We start from the raw sequence: 21,806 nt of genomic DNA, 5'->3' as shown, positions 1-21,806 counted from the left end.
TCATACACCTTTATAATGTGGAATTAAAGCACCTGTACTTCACTTTAAAGGTCCATTTCAATATTTTCCAGCACGTTAAACTTAATTAAGTTAAATATTTATAAATATACTCGAAATAATTCGCTTTTTATCACATTATTTAATGGTTGTTTATTTTCAAAACGCCCAATCTTAACGTCTTCACGAGAACTGTTCAGTCAGATAGCTATTTGTTGTGAAACGAAGTAGTTACAATTTCAAGCATTTTCAAGTACTTTAGCCTAAATTCCAGCACTTTTCAAACCTGGAACACAATGCAACATTAAAATTCGTCAGGTAAATGTTTTCCTTTCTTTTCTGCGCTCCAGATTTCTGTATTTACTTTAACTATCCACCACTGTATTTCCCGCTGTTGTGCGGGTACCAGCCGGTTACGGTCGGTGCTGGATCAAACCATTTTCCAGTGGGATGCGGGGGTGTATGCACTTAATCGAAAATATGCAGATAGGTAAAAAAACATATATATTTTAGACATTGAGTTTATTTTGAGTACAGAATTTTATATTAATGAAAGATTTCAAGATTATTTAAAAATTATAGAGTTTAAATAAAAAATAAATTGCTGGGCTCTTTGATGGGCCCCCCTGGCCCTGGGGCCCGGGACAACAGACCCGGTTGTCCCCCCCTGTCGACGGGGCTGATTGTCGACCATTTCTCCAAGACTGCCAGGCTTTTGGCCTTACATAAACTCCCCTTGGCCCGTGACACTGCCTTTTTCTGTACCACATCGTTCGGCACCACGACCGATGTGCTATCCGACAGGGGTCCTCAGTTTACTAGCCATTTTTGGGGGGCCATCCTGAGTCTCCTGGAAGCCAAGGTCAGCCTTTCCTCTGGGTTTCATCCCCAAACTAATGGCCAAACCAAGCGGAACAACCAAGATCTGGAACAGACGCTCAGGTGTCTGGCCTCCACCAATCCTTCCTCCTGGTCTGACCAGCTTCTCTGGGCTGAATATGCCAACACAACACCCTGTGGAGGAGGAGGATGTAGCTGTCCCTGGTGCTCAGGCTTTAGTGTGTCAGTGCCGTTTGGCCTGGCAGAAAGCCCGTTTGGGCCTTGCTCCCTGCATCTGCTATCTCCGTAGCGCAGATAAACACTGTCTCCCGGCCCCGTCACACTGGGCAGTGGTTATGGCTTTCCCCCAAAGACTTGCCTGTCCGTGGTGGGACAAAAAAACTGGCTCCTCTGTATTTGGGCCCCTTCAAGGTCGATAAGCGTATTAATCCCGTTTCCTACCAGCTGTTGCTCCCTCCTTCTATGAGGGACCATCCGGTGTTTCATGTTTCGTGTCTCCGCCCGGTCTTGTGCAGTATGCCCAGTGCCACTGTGTCGCCAGACCCCCACATGATTGCCGTGTCTGGGGTTGGAACCAATACCTCGTTAATTTGAAGGGTTATGGGCCCGAGGAGTGCTTGTGGGTCCCTGCCTCCTGCATCCTGGATCGCTCCCTGATCCACGATTTCTGCCATGACAGGGCTGTCGCCCTGGGCCCGTGGAATCACGGGCCTAGAGGGAGGGGCTCTGTCAGGGCTGGCTCGGATGCGGTACCTCCGGCTACCACAGCAGGGGGCTCACGAATCAGCACCAGTCGGAGTAGACGTAATCAGCAGTGATCCGTCACACCTGTTGTCCTGGTTACTTAAGTAAGTTTGTTGTGACGGATCACTACTGAATCGTTTCGGTCATGCTGGTATGCTTTCAGCCCTTCTCTTCTTTCTCTGTCGTTATGTTTCGTTACAAGGTGTCTCGCCACCTTTCTCTCTCTTTATCTCTCTCTTATCATACTGTTACTTATTTGAGTCTCTATCTCCTGCGCTGTTCCCTGGCCCATCTGGCTCATCAAGTTTTACTCTACCTGTTTCATTTCCTGTCCGTTATACCTTTATTTTGGGAAGGTTTTTGTTTGTTGCGCCATTTTGCCTGCTGCCAGTTACTTCCCGTGGCGTCCTTGGTTTCGATTTTCCACGTCTTTTGAGTTGCCTTTATTATTTTTCTCCCGTCTCTCTACGGTTGAGTTTTGCTTTGCTTTCTCAGAAACAAACATTTCATGTAGCTCTGCAAAGATTTGATTCAAATTATTATTTTACATAAAGGTCTAGACAGAGGCACTGGTACCTGCAGTGCAAATGAGGTGAGTTTGAAATGTAGGCCAATGTGTTCAGAAACCACCTAGAAATTCAAAATCTCATTGATTAAAATGTGATAAGCTAAAATACAATGAATGTAGCCATGGTTTTCCTGCATATAACAAAGCAATGATTTAACACTGATTTCATTTTTTTTCTCCTGACATTTTCTCTGAATTATCAAAGGGTAACATATACATAATATATACACCAAGCTCAGTAAAAGGCAAATAACTAAGATTGATTGATCTATTACTCTCTGGCTGACTGCTTATCATTTTTCCTAGGTGTCCTGTATATATTATGGCAAAAGTGCACGAGCCCACATGGTGTGATGTTAAAAAGACCCTTGTCCCCAGCACCATCACATGTCATTATCCCAGGGAAATAGGTGTGTAATGGCCTCATAAATGATGTCAGGGACGAGCACTGTCATTTTTCCCGGCTGTTGACTTGGACCATGCCAGCGCTCAGACACATGCTCAGCACGCATCTGCTGTGTGTAACGGGCCCATCAGAGCACCCTGCAACTTGGGGCGAAAATGTGTGGACTGTGCTCATAATAATTAAACACCCTCCCTCCTCCACACACAAATAGCATCCTCTGTAGATGTTCTGTTGACGTGAGATCATATACATGTAACATACCGTACTACAAAAACATCTTGGGCCATTCAAGAACATGGGGAAAATGTTGATTTGCTCAAAAAGGTGGTTGTATGGTAAATTCTTACAAGCTTCTTCTTTTGATTTTTTTCACTTTCCAAATAATTCCATAAACATTTATTTATGTTGTGGGTGAAACTCTGACCTGTCCAGTCTGCAGTGCTCTTCTGCAGGGTCTTTACTGAGGTCTTTACTTTTATTGTATCTGATGTCAATATCATACTGAAAGTCAAGTCATCCAGAGAGGTTGGGGAAACAAACGTGTCACCATCTCATAAGATTTTGCATTCATTTTTAATTGTATTATGGCTATTTTTTGTTATATGGGTTTTTAAACCCCACCCCCATCATGTGTGCTCCACTCTCTCAGCTTCCTCTCAATCGCCACTGAGACTAAATATCTTATTAGGTACCCAATCATTTTGCACAGGACTATGTGCACTGTGTATATAAATATAACTATCAATATGAAACACAGTGTTTCTAGACTGCTATATGACTTATGTCTTAGCACCTATTTCCTCTTTTGGGCATTTCCTCATGTATGGAAAAGTCTGTTTGTAGTCTGTTTGTAGTCATGTTTGTAGTCTCAGGTTTGAAGGGTTTTCATACCCTTCCATTCACATCTGCACTGCAAGAAAACTGTACTAAAAAGAAAACCGTACAAAAATTTGTCATTTGACATTTGCTGAACCCCATCCAGTGTGTCTACTACAGTTGGTTGAAAAATTAGGTTCTCATTGGTAAAACACCTGAAGTTTCACACCAAAAACTCCTACACAACACTTCCCAGAATAAATGTATCTTAGTTGTGAAAGATCTCACACACAGACCTATATAGTAGACGAGAATTTCAATGTTATAAAGAACCTGTGTATTAAACTAAGAAAAAATGTCTTCAGATGGCTCAAAATAAGAGCAGAAAGTAGTACAGGAAGGGGCATATTCAGGTGTTATGGTATTTCCCTTTCAGTAAAATAATAAACTATCCCAAAGGTCAAGGGAACCATGCCAGGCCAGACAATCAACCAGCAACACTTGGGTACAGCCCAAGGGCAACTATTCTCTCCTGTAGTCAAGGCGACCAAAAAGCCAGAGTGCGATGCATCATGTGACAAACCAGACCAGAGTTTTAGAGCATGTCCGTGCGTGGTTAATCTCAAGGTAGACCAACACCAGTGGAAACATGTTACATAAGCTGCAAAAAGGACAGGTTAAAACTCTGTGTTGCTCCCTTTCATAAACTGCATTACCAGGCAGCCACTTGGTATTTTTTGCAGTTGTTTTCTTTTCAGGAATTAGTCATGTTCGCCACTAATCAGAGCCCCTTCACACACACTATACTGGATAAGCTGAATTCTGAGGCTCAGATAAGCAGGTTTCCATGCAATGTAGAATGTAAAGAAAGAGCCAGCAATAGAAAAATGAGAGGGAGTTTCTGATTTCATTTTAATGAGCTATTAAGGCTGACAGTTTCATACATTCAGATGCTTGCTAATTTATATATTTAGCAAGCGTAGGACACACAATCATAAACTCATCTGTGATGTTCTTAGAGGGGCACGAACACACAGAATATCATAAACTGATGGCATGCCCTCTGCCTCAGCTCAGCAACCATCTTGCTCCAGTGCCTTGCTCTGCTGGTCTATTAACCACCAGCCCTGCCCCAGTTCACACCCACCATGACTTCCACCTGCGCCTCATTCCCAGACTCATTACTTCTCATTCTCCTGCCTTACTTGCACACTGTCTCACGTCCCTGCTCTTTCCTGTCCCTGCTCTCTCACGTCCCTGCATTCTAACGTCCCTGCTCTCTCACGTCCCTGCATTCTAACGTCCCTGCTCTCTCACGTCCCTGCATTCTAACGTCCCTGTGCTCTCACGTCCCTGCTCTTTCCTGTCCCTGCTCTCTCACGTCCCTGTGCTCTCACGTCCCTGCTCTCTCACGTCCCTGTGCTCTCACGTCCCTGCTCTCTCACGTCCCTGTGCTCTCACGTCCCTGCTCTCTCACGTCCCTGCTCTCTCACGTCCCTGCTCTCTCATGTCCCTGCACTCTCACATCACTGCTATCTCACATCACTGCTATCTCACGTCAATGCTATCTCACGTCACTGCTATCTCTCACGTCCCTGCACTCTCACATCACTGCTATCTCACGTCACTGCTATCTCACGTCACTGCTATCTCACGTCACTGCTATCTCTCATGTCCCTGCACTCTCACATCACTGCTATCTCACATCACTGCTATCTCACGTCACTGCTTTCTGACGTCCCTGCACTCACGTCACTGCTCTCTCAAATCACAGCCCTACACTCTCATGTCCCTACACTCTCATGTCCCTACACTCTCATGTCCCTGCTCCTCACGTCCCTGTGGTCTCACATCCCTGCAGTCTAACGTCCCTGTGCTCTCATGTCCCTGCTCTATCACCTCACTGATCTCTCACGTCCCTGTGCTCTCTCGTCCCTGTGCTCTCACGCGTTTTGTTTTCATCCAAAATGCCAGTTTACCTCTGTTCGTGTTTGCCTGTACTTTTCACCATCGGTAAACTTCCAGCATGCCACACACCTACATCCAATCTGTTAGTGCTTCAGCATACTGTGCCTCCCATTGACGTAGCCAGGTTTGGAAGTGGAGGGTAAGTGAGCCAGACCTCTGTGACACAAGCCTTGTCTGAGGAGGGAGCACCAGCGGAACCACCACTGGTGGCTCGCAGGCTTGGGTATTGCTACAAGAGACACTGTGGCCATGCTGCTTTTCTTCTCCACCTCAGTGACAGCTTCTTACATCATTGCCTATGCAACCCACCCCCCATACTCTCTCCTCTCACCACTCCTCCATCTGCCTAGCCATGTGGAACCTGAATCACCCTACAGGCAGACTTTAATAGCACCACCCCCCCCCCCCTCCTTTTTTTCAGTGCTCTGTATATTTTGCTCCCTGTCTGCACTCAGGACGAGCTAGAAACTATGACCTATAATAATTTTATTTCTTAGTTTTAATCAGTTTTCCATAGATGGCAAAGGGTGGTGAGCAATTACTTCAGTTACGCCAAAGCATCCGTTCCGCCTCTGATTACAGTCAGTGGACGGAATGAAGCCGCTTTTCGCACTGATTCACAGGCTGAGACCAGGACACAACTGAGTTAGCCTGCCAGGATGACCAGAGGGCTGTGCCACGGAGCAGGATTTCATGGCTAATGAGTTAACTTTGTTATGGCTTATTACTCTGACTTATTTGTACCTTGAATGTGGCATTCCTTTCAGCTGGGAAGGTCACTGTGGCAACCTACTCTATGTGGTAAACCTGCCCTGGGGCAGGTTGAGTTGAAGCTAACCACTCTGATTGTGCATAGCCCCTGCTTTCCATCCAATCACAGATCTAGAAATTATGACGGTGTTATCATTCCTCGAGGACCACGTTGAGCACAGCACTTGTTTCATGAAAGGTTCTTCTAAGGAGTGTGTGAGTTTTGAGTCAGAATTCTTTAGGGGTTACTCATGCACATTTATATGGAAGATACAGATTCTCTAGAGAAGGGATTCCATATCTGTGTAAGCTCCTTTAGCCTCATATCGCAAATGCCACCCACAGAACTGATCAACACCCGCGCCAACTGTAACACACACAGTGAGCGTTGCTTTGTTTTTGGAAACAGGCACCTACGTGCACGCCGTAGAGGAGCCGAAAACGTCAGCGAAAACAAGACGCGTGGAGGGAGCCCAAAGCCGCCAGTGCTCTGAAGTACATGTTGCATGGTTTTGTTGTCTTCCCTGGTTACATGTCAGCACCGTTGATCAAAGACTTATGTGCAACCGTAGGTAACAGGTAGACTGCTAATGTTATCTGACAACAATGTTTGTCCGTTTTAGAATCTCCCAGTAATCGCTACCATACACTTCACACGTGTCCAAATAGGATAAGGGGGAATAATTCATGGAAAAATATAGACTTAACAAAGAGGTCCATAACAGAACTTGGTGATAATCCCTTAAGGCACCTTTCACCTTTTGTAGAAGACCTGTGATCAGTGCAAACAAAAAATCAGTGCCTCATTACTTGCATTGATACAAAATGGCCTGGGTCAGTTCATGACTCACTAAATGTTCCTTCTGCATTCTAGATCAATTTAACCAGCATAGATATGTGATAAGTCCTCCCCCAGACCCACTGCCAGGACTTTAGTTGGTTCCGTGTGGCTCAGAAGAAAACTAGGGCCAGGATAGAAATGACCTTTTGTATTCTCAAGTCACAGTTTAACTGTTATAGGACTGTTAAGGGTACAGCCAGCCAAGGTGAGTTAATCAGGGCTTGTGCAGTGTTGAACAATATAGGCACAATTGAGAAGGACAGAGTCCCACCACTGGAGACAGCGCACTGATTTGGTGGCTCTTATCACTGTGAGCCAATCAGAGGATAGGGTTGTGCACTGGATAATATTCTTAGCTGTAAATAAAAAATGTTATATACAAACACCACATGGGATTACACTACTTCCTTACGTATTCAGATAAAGAGTGGTCTTCCATACTGCCAAATGGCAAAGGAGTTACTAAAGAGATCTGCACCAGACTTACACACTCTATAATGAGCAGATGCTCCTGGACACCAAAGCTATATAAAGCTAAATTAAGAACCCAAGCTGCAGGAAATGTCAACAGGCCGTTTATGCATGTGTTCTGGAGCTGCCCAGTAGTGTATGGCTCATGATTGTCTAACAAGAATAACCATCTTATCAAGTTCCATTTACCCTCAACTGTAAATCTGTAAATTTTAAGTGAGTAGCATGCTATCACTGGGTTCTCTCCAAATGGGTTCATATAGCTGTAATGGTGGCAAATCTAGATCTTCATTTGTCTTGCAAGATGGATATATCTAACATCAAATACAATGTCTACTATACCCTAAAAAGCTCAACAAAATATACATTTAAAAAATTTAAGCATTCAAACTGTTTCAAATGATTTGATTTTTTTTTCTTTTGTGCAGACAACTTTCATTAAGACAATAATATTAGAAGTAACTAAATGAATATTTCTAAATGGCACTACTGTTCATACTTCAGCTCATCAGCTTCAAATTATATTTATTTATAGAAGCTTGCAAGGTATCTCAAGCTCAAGGGTTCTCTTATACAGTTCATTTACAGTGCCAGAGATTCATTGCTCACTAGTGGGAGACAATTGGACCACAAATACAGATTAGTAAAATAGTGATTTACCTCTGAGGTCATCCTAACACGCCTGTATGTGGAGTTCAGACTGTATAGTCTGTGTATGAAGCTGAAGAAAATGATGCTAGCCATGCTAGGAATTGTTTTTGTGCACCTTAGTATCTGTGGTGGAGCGTTTGACCTCTGAAGACTTCTCGGGGCACACACAAATCTCTTCATCTTGGTCATCGGCACCAGAAGCAGGATCATCATGAACACCAAATCATTTGGAAATTTCTATTATGTACAAAATTGGCTACACTCACTGTAGAGCTTATGAGTTGCTGTAGCTCAGGACAGAATGGTTACCTCATGTGCAATGCAGTCTAGTTCAAGCAGTCTTGTGGTTTGGCCTTCAAAAATAATTTTTGAACAACCTTCTTTGAACAACCAATGTGATCACCTAAGTGTTTGTCTACAAATTCTAATTTTCTACCAAAGGTTTGCAGATGCTGGAGCCACCTGGCTCGGAGGAGATACTAGCCAGCTCTGCCCGCCATTCAGAGGTGGCCCTGATTATTACTTAAAGCCATTTCATTGGCTCCACTGTGTTTTTTGGGGGCGGAGCATCCTTGACTGTTTTGCTTTGTTCGTTCTTTTTTCCTGTTAGCTGTGAGATATCTCAGAGCACTCAACATTTAGGCATACATATCACTTTGCATTATATTTCAATATTTTGTCTTGATCTGCTGCCAAAACGAAGCCTAGGGCTATTGGAATCGCATTTGCAATTAACATTATCAATGTCAATTAGCACTTAGTTGTTCATTCAATTGCAGTTCTTTTAAATGTCCTGTGAAGTACATTCAACCTTAAAGTTATGTATACTTGTGCATTTACAGTCAGCAGTTTTTTTTGCCAAGTGCCTTCCCGAGTCTGGGTGGCAGCAAGACGAACTGCTTTTTTTCTGTAATTATGGCTTTGAAATTGTCAAAGGACAACTTAATTATCATTTGTTCTTCAGCTGTAAAATATCTAACTTTAGTTTGCTCCATCTCAAGCTTTTCCAACAAACATTTGAGCCAGTGTGAGCTCAGCCCTTTTCAAAGTGCATGCCCACAGGACTCAATGAGAAAAGCCTGGCTCAACTTAATGAGTTGTTAACCCACATCATGATACCAATTAAGCCAGCTTGTGAATGTTTGGTTAAGTGAAGGTGGCTATCGTGCTGACACCCCAAGGCTTTTGGAGTTTGCTTTGTGGTGCAGCCCTGTTCTCACTACAGGGCGACTCGCTTGGCTAATCCCCTGCATGAACGAGCCAATCCACCTGTGCTCCTCTTGCCCCCAGTCTTCAGGCTGACCCGGTCTGCCAGTCTGGCTCTTTCCAGCAGGGATCTCCACCTCCGCTTGCTAGATGGACCAGTTTGTGCATGAGGTTCTCTGGAATGGGGATAACATGACTTACAAACATCCCTCCCTAGTTATTACTGTATTTTGCCTACCTACTATGTCTCATTCCTTAGGCCAGTGGTTCCTGGACTGCTGCTGCTGCTCCCCACGACCAACCTTCCCCTGGTTTGCAGAGTCCGCTCTTCTTCCCACCAACTCCAGGCCCTTGTCAACTCCCAAGAGGGGGCTCACACAGAATCTAGTGGACTGGGATGTGAACTGGCCTGAGTAGCTTTACTGGTTCCCACTTCTGATGTCCTGGGCCTCAACCACACTTGAGGCTTCCACTGGGGCCACCCCATCTGCCTACTCCTTGTCTCAGGGGCACACCCATAGCATTGCAGGCGGCTGGACCCACTCCTGTGTCTCACCTCATGTCTCGCTCCAGGGCTCTGCTGAGCTGGTCTACTAACCACTGGCCAGCCCCAACTCAAGCCCTCAATCACTGTTGCCTCATTCCCAGACTCACTACCTGTGAGAATATACTCCTCACACTCTGCATTAGTTATGAAGTCGTTCCTGTTATCACCAAAGATTCTGGGCTGTGTTTTGTTTTTATTCTAGCCTAGACTATATTCTGACCGTTGTCTGCTTCCTTTAGTCTGATGTGTTTCCTCCTACACACACAGTAGTGTGTTTGCCCCAGTTTACCTCTTTTACCTCAGTCTGCCTTTCTCGCCTCTTCTTTTGAATGACTTTGAATGCTTGTTCCTGTTCGCTGCTTAACTCCCCTTCACATTTGTTTGACTGTATCTTTACCATAAGAAAACACTTTCTGCACATTCTCATGTGGATTTTTTATTATTAATTTATTATCCATTAAGTAATTTGTAAAGATGTGAAATTATGACCAATCCACAAATTGTTAAATTAGGTTAACAGATTATCTGTGAATTTTTTGTACAGTGAAATTATTGGGGGGTATACAGAGTGCTGTTTTCATTTCATTAGGGACTTGGAACTGGGTACACCTTGATTTTTATTGGACATGCTCCAGAAATAGACTCCCTGCAGCATTACAGTGAGTTTTTTATGTTTTTTTGCTGACAAGCCACTGGGGCATACTGCCCACACACACTTGACTGAACAGGCATTTGGCCAGGTCATTTACAGTGGCCAGTAGGCTGAGAGAAAGATCAAAGACAAAGCCAAGCCGTGAACAAAGGAAAGCTAATGATTGCGCTAAACACCCTAACCCCACAACACATGCACTTAATCATCCCCTCACCTACATTAATGCTCTTGAAATACATGCTGTGATGGGTGTTTCAGTTGTCAGGCAGGTAGGACTGTAGAGCAGCTCTCTGCAGACCCTCGCCGAAGAGCTCCATCACAAACCTTCGGCACACATCTGACAGCTCAAACGGCGGAGGAGAGCGTACCTTCGCCATCCACTCCGAGGTGCTGTTGCCATGGCAACAGCCTCCTAATATCCTACAAAGAGGTTCCCACGGAAGCCTCAAACCAGCCCCCCCCCCCCTCCCCCACCCACACCACCACCGCCTCCCGAAATCAAAGACACATATTTGCTCAGTCAAATCCCAGACTAGGACTGACCACACAACTGGTGATGCCAGTGGGCCCCATAGCACAGTACAGTACAGCATCCTGGGTAAAACCGCGGGAGAGCATCACCACGTTAAGCCATTCTACTCATCCCGTACGCATCGAGCCATTCTGTAAAGATCAGCAGTGAAACACTATGACCCGATAGGACACTGTGTTCAATTTCACATTTGCATATTTTCAGGGGAACTATGAAGACATCAAATGTCAGATAAATGTCAAACTGCATTAAAATATTCATCCTTTAAATCATTTATTTGAAGATGAACGAAGAACTGTGGCTGTGTGTGCTCCATTCCTGCAGTGTAATAGTATTTCTAACAAAGCAGTCATGACAACATAGCAGCACAGGACCACATTTACCAATCTCAAGCTCTGAATCCTACCTAAGAGTAATCACTGTATACACATGGTGGACGATTTATTTCCATATATATATATGATATTTTGCTTTCATAAATAATGCCTGGGTGTTGTGATTGTTGTTGTCATTTCCATTACCATCTAATTGTATAGCCCTTTAAAATGTCAATGCTATGTCATCCAAATGAAATGGGCAAACATGACTCTACTGGGTTATTCCTGAAGAGTGGTTTATACCCTTGATTCCCCTGACATGTGTCCATGGCCACCTGTGGTGATATTTGCACTCTGGCGTGAGCACTCAGCAGGAGGACACACTATTGGCTAGAGCAGAGCAGTTGGGCTTGTTCAACCAAGTCACCCCCTAGGGAGACGCTCATAGGCATATATATATATGGGGCTTAATAGACTTCTACAGCTAAAGATAAAATCTGGTCTTAGTGGTAATACTGGTCATCCAGTTTAATTCTGTTGTCCCAGACTTACCGATATTACATCCACAACATATGGGAGAAATAGAAAGTATAATGTTTAATCAATTTCACACAATAACCCTTCACTTGGTGTTAGGAACCCCGTTGCCAAACCTTAAATAATGCAAACATACAGCACATACCACTTAAAACACATTGAAAACATACCATTAACTACCATTAGCACCCATTAGCTATTATTGCAATATTTTCAGCACACTATACCATCAAAAGGATATCACTCAGCCTGTATACCGTTGGAACTTGTGTGTGCTATGTAGCTTTTTTAGCAGATCTTTCTCTGTTTTTTTTGTTTGTTATTCTAGGCCACACTGCTTCTAGTGCATATGTTTAGTAGGTAGCAGTCATAGTCAAATGTGTGACAAACATGGACATTATGCTACAGTCAGCCTACCTCTGCATGTCACCCATCATACCATGTCATTCACATTAATGCATAGACCACTGCGGTGACACCATATTTCATGCAAATTTTGGTAATGTCTCCCCCCCCCCTTCTCTTTAATGTGCTGGAATGTAATTAGGACTCTGGCCTGATCTTTGACGGACATTCACAGAGATGAGTGAAAGTCCTGTCAAGAGAGTGCAGAATAGGCAGAAGTGTGGAGCCCTGGCACAGCGAAAGGCTCGTTTAATGGATGACGACGGCTGATAGTGTGCGGCCTCTCGGAGCTCTAGGTGAGGTGGTTTTAATGAGCTCTGATCACCGGCCCTGCGTCCGCCTCTCCCTGCCCACCTTCCTTATCGGGCTCATCTCAAGCACATGGCCTCTGGCATATATTCCACAGTAGCCCTTTACACCCCATCACTCTAAGCACGGACAGATTCAGAAAGCAATATTTGGCGTGCAGGAGGGTTTTCCTTATGTAGGAAATTAGATTGTAGCTTCAGGCATTTTTATGATTTCTTTAATATCCTAGTCCTTGGGTGCTCTTGGTACCTCACGAGAGAGGGCACTGTGAACCACATTTCCCAAAATGCAAAGCATCAAAGGGTAAAATAGGTCATAATTCAGAATACCCTACTATGCTCTTCCAGGATAAAAGCAACTGCTTCAAAGCCAAATGTATGGAGAGTTTAAACATATTCCTGGGGAAAAGAAAGGAAACACTGTCACCATGGCAACAAGCCCAAGACGATCACACTGGGAAAAGGTGATGAAACATTGAACAAGGAATTCAGCAAATACAATTATTAAGATTGTTCATGTCATAATAGGGATCAGTGAGAAACGTTACATAGAAGTGAGTATTCTAGAGAGTCATAACGCAAATAATATCTTAGTTTAATGGCTTTTAAAAAATCCCACTTTAATGAGAGTCTTGCTCTAAGGCTGTGTAAGGCACGAGGCCAGTGAAGTTGATTTTCTGCCTTTGCCTTTTAGAGGACCTTGAGAAGGAAGCCAGTCACACTTTAGGAAAGAGTTTCCTCCTGAGGCCAGTCTCAATCAGACAGAGCTCAGCACTGTCCCCTGGAACATCACTGTGAACAACTGTGCAGGCTCCTACAGGAGCCGTGCTCAGGCCTTCCACTCACCACAGACAAAAGGGGTTCTCCCACGGTGGCTCCTCTCCACACACTTTCATGTGACGCCACATCCTCTGTGAATCCAGAGTGTTTTGTAAATTGCGCCTATGCATGAAAATGTAAAAGGGCACAGACTCCACAGGAGAATATATTACACCAAACCTCTCAGACACACTAAGTCCGCTAAGGATCCTTTACTTGTTTAACTATTTAAATGCGTTCAATGTGACACTCTAAGGTTTATTTGCGATTGCAGGTCTGTTTCAAGCATTCTATCAAAGTCAGCTTACGACAGTCAATTAATGGTTGTGTACTGTAAATATTCCAGAAATAATAATTATGGGGAAATTTAGTATACAAAATTACTAACATACCATTGGAAACTAGAGATAAACTATGTTTTGAGAAAAATAACTTACAAATTTGCATCGTACTAAGTTTTTTTACTGCACAGTAATGTACCTGCTATGCGCATCTAAGTGCATTTCATGTGATCAAATAAAAGTCCCATGGCACTGCATTCTAAAAGCCTGTAAAACCAGGTAACATTAAATCTAATGATGAGGTTATGTGGCATGGCAGACATGCATTTAGACTGTGGCACAATCTATCCCAGGGGTGCTCATTACGTCGATCGCGATCGACCGGTCGATCGCGAAGGAACTGTCGGTCGATCGCGAAGGAATGTGCGTAGATCGCGTCACATAAAATAGTAGTAGATGAATCGCACATCTGCACTGACGGTTGTATTTTGATTGACATTCACGGCAGCCAATCTGCAATCCACTCAACAAATTACGTTCGCCACCCCCCCCCCCCCCCCCCCCGCTCAACAAATTACGTTCGCCACCCCCCCCCCCCCCCCCCCGCTCAACATATTATGTTCGCCCCCCCCCCCCCCCCCCCCGCTCAACAAATTACGTTCGCCGCCACCCCGGTAGATCTTTCTGACTAGGTCATCTTATAAGTAGCTCGCAAGCTGAAAACAGTGGGCACCCCTGATCTATCCTATTGCCAAGTCGGGTATAACTTTGAAATAAATAATATAAAGAAAATGCAGCTACCAAGAATCACAAAGTCTCAATGTCAAATAATTATGCGGATCATTATTATGCATTTAATGGTCTGGAATTCAGTTAACAGCAGGTAAATTGTCCAAACCCCAAATATCTACTGTAATGAAACTGCACTAGGTTGACCTCATTAACAGTTTAAGTGAACCCTTAAAGACTTTATGGTCCTTGTGACTGATAAGACTGTATGACTTTTTGTGTTCTGTTGTTGGACCATTATTAAAGTACACATGACATAATTAAATTACATGTCGTTATACTGATTCAGCTGATTCAACTTCATGCCCAAATTAATTGTTTGCAGATTGTTACCAACTAACATTGTGATGCTTTCGGTAAAAGAATTCACTTTCATAGCATTAAAGGAATAAGGCAGTTTTGAACCATATTATTTGGAGCATTTTATATATGAAGAAATATACAGGAGTTGGACAATGGGTGGTACGCTTCTTTGGGGGTTCTCCACACCATAACTCTCCCAGATGTGTGGAAAACAGTAAAGGTGGACTCATCAGAGAACAATGCATGTTTCACATTGTCCACAGCCCAAGATTTGCACTCCTTGCACCAGTGAAACCGACGTTTGGCAATGGCACGAGTGACCAAAGGTTTGACTATAGCAGCCCGGCCGTGTATATTGACCCTGTGGAGCTCCCGACGGACAGTTTTGGTGGAAACAGGTGAATTGAGGTGCACATTCAATTCTGCCATGATTTGGGCAGCCGTGGTTTTATGTTTTTTGGATACAATCCGGGTTAGCACCCGAATATCCCTTTGAGACAGCTTCCTCTTGCATCCATGGTTAATCCTGTTGGATGTGGTTTGTCCATCTTGGTGGTATGCTGACATTACCCTGGATATTGTGGCTCTTGATACATCACAAAGACTTGGTCACAGATGCGCCAGCAAGACGTGCAATTTGTTCTCTTTTGAACTCTGGTATGTCACCCATAATGTTGTGTGTGTAACGGACTGAAAAAAGTTATTTTTAGTAAAAATAGGCACCCATAATTTTTTAAAATTATTTACATTTTTCTGTATTTAACTTAATTGGATTTCAGTTAGTCTGTTTTAAAACATAGTGTAATTCTCATTACATCATTATTTGCTTGTATTGTCGTCTCACCCAGTAGGGGGCGCTCTTAGCCTGCAGTGGCAAGGCAACTACAGCCCTGTGTAGCTTAGGAGGTTCAGAAGAAGCCTACTGCATCGGGCTGACAACACATTAATCTGCGTGTTGGGTTTTTTCTTGTCATTGTAGAGGTAGGGAATGTCTTTAAATACATTTCAGTGGTTCAACCTGTTCACTAAAATGTTCGTGAAACCCTATGCCATGTTTTAATGTGTTTTGGGTGAGTTATATTGGGTAAAAGAGAAGATAGAAAATGCGTTAGCGATTTAGCTTAGAATAGGCTGTTTCAGTCGGCTTGGACGTAAAAGCTAGCTTTTTGTACTTTCCTAGGTGCTGTAACCTAACGTTTTACTAAAAGATTTAAAGCATTTGATACCACACATGTTTAAAGAAGTGTATTTGTATGGTTTTAAGATTGTCAAAGCACTATTTCCCATTTATTTGAAGTAGTGTCTCAGCTGCATTGTTCAGCTTCTCCGGTGCAGCGGGTTCTAAAATGGCGGCCTCCATGGAAGCCATGAGGTTCTTTGTATCGTGTTTTACAGCTAAATTGTGTTCTAGTAATATATGTCCGCTACAAAATTAGCTTCATATTGGAAAGCTATTTACTTTTTAGTATAAATGTGAACCAGTGATGTTATGTTAATATTGCAGGGTGATTTTGTGCACTTTGAGACCTTTACATTGAGAGCATTGTAGTGTAAATTTGGAATGTGTATGTGATGTAAAATGCATCTTGAAAAAGCTAAAAGTATGTAATGTATTTAAAATGTGAATTTCATTAAACCATGCAGCTTAGGAGGTTCAGAAGAAGCCTACTGCATCGGGCTGACAACACATTAATCTGCGTGTTGGGTTTTTTCTTGTCATTGTAGAGAGAGAGAGAGAGAGAGAGAGAGAGAGAGAGAGAGAGAGAACTAGAGACTACACTAGAGACCTGATTACGGACATCATACAGCCATCCACGGCTATGATGCCATTTTGTGCACGGCCCAGGTACCCCTAGGCCTTGAGGCCGGCAACAATTGGGGGCTCGTCCGGGATAGCGCCACCTGGTGAGGATAGAAGCTATTGCACCTAAAGTATCCTGTGGTCAACGCTTCAGGGAGGGCTTCTGAAATCAAGTCATCCAGAGAGTAAAAACTTCAGGCAAGGAAGATGGCATCCAAACCACGTCAGACGCTTGTCTGGGACATTCACAAAAAACTGCCTGCATTAAACCTGAGACAGCTACAAACTCTGGCCGCAACCTTGGGGGGTGAACCAGTTGAAGAGACTCCAGACGTCTCTACCCTCAGCGAGCCAGAACTGTTTTTCTACATTTCAGACTATGTTAAGAGTGCAAAGTTGCAGAGCCTGGAGGATGAGGGGATGTCATGCTTGCTTCTCCTCCGTGATATGATGGATGAACTCGCAGCTAGTGATGATTCGGCACAAGCAGCAAGTGAGGACACAGCGACGCAGCAAAGCAAGGGAACAACTCCACCACCCGTTGGGACTCCTGCTCAAGGTGACGATCACCCATCTTCAGACTCAACCACGACAACTCCAGAGACAAGCACACCTGCCAGCAGGGACAGAGACTCTTTAATGCAGGGTGCAGCAGGTAGAGCTTCTGCATCTGTAGGTAGGAGAAGTATTTCATCAGTGGGGTCAGATCAGGTGGTAAGACTCACTGAGGTAGCTGCTTTTCTCCCACGTAGAGAGTTGAAAATTCAGGGGGGGCAAATATCAGACTCGGGGTCTGAAATTACTTACAGTAGCATCTGTAAACAGATAGATGAAGGTCTGAGAGATGGATTCACAGAATCAGAAATTATTAGGTCTGTTCTCAGAGTCACAAAACCGGGTACTTTCAAAGAGTTTTTGACAGACAATGTTGACCTCACAGTGGATGGATTGAAGCGCTTATTGAGATCTCACATTCGAGACAAAAGTAGTACTGAGCTATTTCAAGATTTGAGCAATGCTAAACAGCTTGAAAAGGAGACCCCTCAGCAGTTTGTCTATCGAATAATGGGTCTTAAACAACGCGTACTGCTGGCATCACAGCAGTGTAACCCTGAGTTCAATTACGATCGGCGACTAGTCCAAGGTGTGTTTCTCCATACACTGTATCAGGGTCTGAATGAAAAAAGCAATAACATTAGACGTGACATAAAGCCTTACCTCACAGATCCACAAGTGCCAGATGATTTTCTCCTAGAGCAAATCACTAAATCTGCAACTGAGGAGACAGAAAGACAGAAACGCTTGGCTCCTATAGGTAAACAGAGACCATTGGCTGTTAACTTAGCTCAGGAGGTTGATACTGACCAGACTAGTCAGACTAAACTAACTCAGGTTGATAGTGAGTTACAAGCCAACCGCACTGCCATTATGCAGCTGACAGCCCAGGTGTCAGCACTGACCAAGAGCCTAGAGAACGTAGTGACCCCTAAGTCGGGTAGCGAAATACCTGTAACCCCCTCACAATCATGTCCGAGATTCCAACCACCCAAGGCTGCCATAAAAGGGAAATGCCATGAATGTATTCAGCAGAGAAATGAAAAATGTACGCATTGTTTTCGTTGTGGTCAGACCGGACATAGAGCAGTTGGGTGTCTTAGGCGATCAGTATCGGGAAATGGGGTGAGGTCACTGGAAAGGGACAGCCAGTGACCTATAAAAAACAGTCGTCCCAGTGCAGTCCGAGTCGCAGTGACACAAAATTACCAATGAGTAACCCCACTCGAGATAAAATCCCCAAAAGGAACTACGTGGCACAGCTCATTGGGAGTCGATGTATGGTAGTTTGTTCAATAAATGGGGTCCAAACAAACATGTTATTAGACACTGGCGCTCAAGTCAGCATCATTGGTAGAGAATGGCTGGAGAGGGAACTCCCGGGCATTGAGATCCAACCTCTTGACAGATTGCTTCATGATGAATCTTTCCATATCGCTGCAGCTAATGGCACTGAAGTCCCATTTGACGGATGGATAGATGTGTCCTTGGAACTAGCAAGCAAAAGACATGGCGGTCTAGCAATTCAAGTGCCTATGTTAGTTAGTGGGAGCAGTGTTAACTGTCCACTCCTAGGATTCAATGTCATTGAAGAGATTATTCGGGAAAATGACAGTCCAACTGGCATGACTGATCTAAGCGCACTGCTCAGTGAAGTGCTTAATCTAAGGAAAAACACTGTTGAGACAATTGTATCTGTAGCCAAATTGAATTTGTTGGAAACACCATCATCTGGCAATCTGGTGAAAGTGGGAAAGAGAGGTCTCGTCATTCCTGCAGGCCGGATATGTGACATCAGATGTAGAGTGAGATGCTGTCATAAAGGAGGGACAATGTCGTTTGAACCAGCAATGGAAATCCACTGTCCTGATGGCTTAGAAGTATTTCCAGCTGTTGTTGATGTTCCTGCAGGTTTCACTAAGATTGTCAAAATTCCCATTCAAAACTCCACACAGCGTGACATCTACCTTGCTAAAAGAACAGTGTTGGGTAGGCTAGAGGAAATCACTGACCTTGTGCCAATGTTCCAGCAGAAGCAAGATTCAGGTCCAGTGACTCAACTAGTCAACGCCCAAACAAACTCAGCTCAAGTTGCTACTGACAAAAACTGCAACAATGTAAGAAATGGGGAAAAATGGAATCCACCTGTTGACCTGTCCCATCTGTCAGCAGTAGAGCAAGAAATTGTCAGAGGTATGTTATATGAGGAATCTGATATTTTTGCCCAGGACGACAGTGACATTGGGTGTATCCCGAGCCTGAAACTCAAGATCAACTTAAAAGACGAAACACCGGTTCAGAAAAGTTATAATTCCATCCCAAAGCCTTTGTATAAGGAAGTCAAAGAATACGTACAGAATTTGCTAGATCGTGGTTGGATAAAGAAGTCTGTCTCACCGTACTCATCTCCGGTGGTGTGTGTCAGGAAAAAGGATGCAAGCTTGCGCCTGTGTGTGGACTACAGGGAACTCAACCGTAAAACAATCCCAGATCGGCACCCTCTACCACGTATCCAGGACCTGCTAGATAACCTAGGGGGGTATGTTTGGTTTTCGATTTTAGATCAAGGCAGTGCATACCACCAGGGCTTTGTTGAGGAAAATTCACAGCAGTTCACTGCGTTTAGCACCCCCTGGGGTCTATATGACTGGGTACGGGTTCCATTTGGTCTTACGAACGCCCCAGCAGCTTTCCAGAGGTGCATGGAAGGGGTACTGGAAGGTTTGCGAGATGAGTGCTGCTATCCATATTTAGACGATGTACTTTGTTTCTCGAAAAAATTTGACGAGCATGTGGAGGACCTCCGACGTGTATTTGGAAGGATGCGTGAGCATGGAATAAAACTGCGTCCAAAGAAGTGCGAGTTATTTAAACACCAAGTTAGATATGTAGGTCGTTTAGTCTCTGGCGAGGGGGTTCAGATTGACCCTAAGGATTTAGAATCAGTCCTACAATGGAAAGAAAAGATACCCAAAACAGTTGGAGACGTTAGAGCTCTGGTCGGCTTCCTAAGCTATTATCGCTCCTTTATTCAGGATTTTTCAAGGTTGGCCAGGCCTCTATTTGGACTCCTTCAGAGGACAGATGAACCCAAAAGTTCAGGAGCCAGGTCCAAGAACAGAAGGGTTGACAGAAGGGTTGACAGTAAAGCTTCTGGACAGCTCCCTTCAAAAACACCAGTCACTTGGACTACTGAACACCAAGTTGTTGTGGCGAAGCTTGTGGATATGTTAACCAGCCCACCTATTCTTGCATACCCCGATTTTGACCTACCTTTTGTGCTGCATACTGACGCATCCAATGAGGGGTTAGGAGCTGTACTTTATCAGCAGCAGGGAGGTAAACTGCGAGTAATTGGGTATGGGTCTCGAACACTAAGTCTAGCTGAAAAGAAATATCATTTACACTCTGGTAAACTGGAATTTCTAGCTCTTAAGTGGGCTATTTGTGATAAGTTCAGGGACTACCTATACTATGCACCTACCTTTACAGTGTTTACCGACAACAACCCACTAACCTATGTTTTGAGTACAGCAAGACTCAATGCAGTAGGTCATCGCTGGGTGGGGGAGCTGGCCGACTTTCACTTCGATATCAAATACAGGCCAGGAAAGATGAATGTGGATGCAGACACCTTATCCCGCTATCCTGTCACGCTTACCGACAACCTGAGTGAGTACACTGAAACTATGTCACCAGAGATGGTCTCGACTGTATTGCAGGGCAGCAAGGCTGTCAAGGAAGAGGAAGTGCCATGGGCTGCTGCATTGCTGCTTACTTCCAGTGATGAAAACCTCTCATCAGGTAGTACGTCCTCGGTCATACCCCATGACATCAAGACAGCACAGTACGAGGATGAGACGATCAGGGAGGTTCTGAAACTGAAAGAAAGAAATTGGAAGCCAAATGAAAAAGACAAAAGAACAATGGGCCAAGACACAAAGAGACTCATACACGAGTGGAACAAACTGGTAATCAATGACGGCATTCTTTACAGACAGACAGGTACTCGCAGACAATTAGTCTTACCAAGTAAACTAAGACCAGAGGTGCTAAAGAAATTACATAATGAAATGGGACATGTAGGGGCAGACAAGGTCATTCATTTAGCTAGAGACCGGTTTTACTGGCCTTTCATGAAGCGTGAAATTGAAGATCACGTAATCCGAAAATGCAACTGCGTGAAACAGAAACATCCCGTGGTCCATGAGAAGGCACCCATGGGGTCCATTGTCACATCTGCACCATTTGAGCTGGTTGCTATTGATTACCTCCACCTTGAGACCAGCAAGGGTGGTTATCAATACATCCTAGTACTGGTTGATCATTTCAGCCGTTATGCACAGGCATACGCTACAAAGAATAAGTCAGGTAAAACGGCGGCTGAGAAAATATTTCATGATTTCATACCTCGTTTTGGATATCCAGAAAGACTCCACCATGATCAGGGTCGGGAATTCGAGAACAACTTATTCAGGAGACTGCAGCAGTTGGCTGGAATATCTCATTCTCGTACAACACCCTATCACCCCCAAAGCAATCCAGTCGAGAGGCTGAATCGAACACTCTTACAAATGCTTCGGACACTACATGAGGAGGAGAAAACCGAATGGAAAGACCATCTGCAGCAAATTGTCCATGCATATAATTGCACAAGGCATGAGTCTACGGGATATTCCCCATTTTTTTTACTATTTGGTAG

General features: G+C 44.1%; 1 long non-coding RNA gene across 1 annotated transcript; it reads right to left on the bottom strand.

Annotated features, from left to right (window-relative positions):
• Window positions 1–16,767: 16,767 nt before the first annotated feature.
• On the bottom strand, window positions 16,768–21,066 carry LOC143510384 (uncharacterized). The gene is made up of 3 exons (XR_013129966.1): window positions 20,883–21,066; window positions 17,768–17,825; window positions 16,768–17,364 (listed from the first exon to the last, which is right to left on the bottom strand). It is a non-coding gene; the product is annotated as an uncharacterized LOC143510384 (long non-coding RNA).
• Between the last annotated feature and the right edge of the window lie 740 nt (window positions 21,067–21,806).

This window comes from Brachyhypopomus gauderio, chromosome 3, assembly GCF_052324685.1.
Source record: "Brachyhypopomus gauderio isolate BG-103 chromosome 3, BGAUD_0.2, whole genome shotgun sequence".
Lineage (NCBI taxonomy): Eukaryota > Metazoa > Chordata > Actinopteri > Gymnotiformes > Hypopomidae > Brachyhypopomus > Brachyhypopomus gauderio.
Note: the sequence above shows the minus strand (reverse complement) of the source record. Positions and strands in the feature narration are given on the sequence as shown.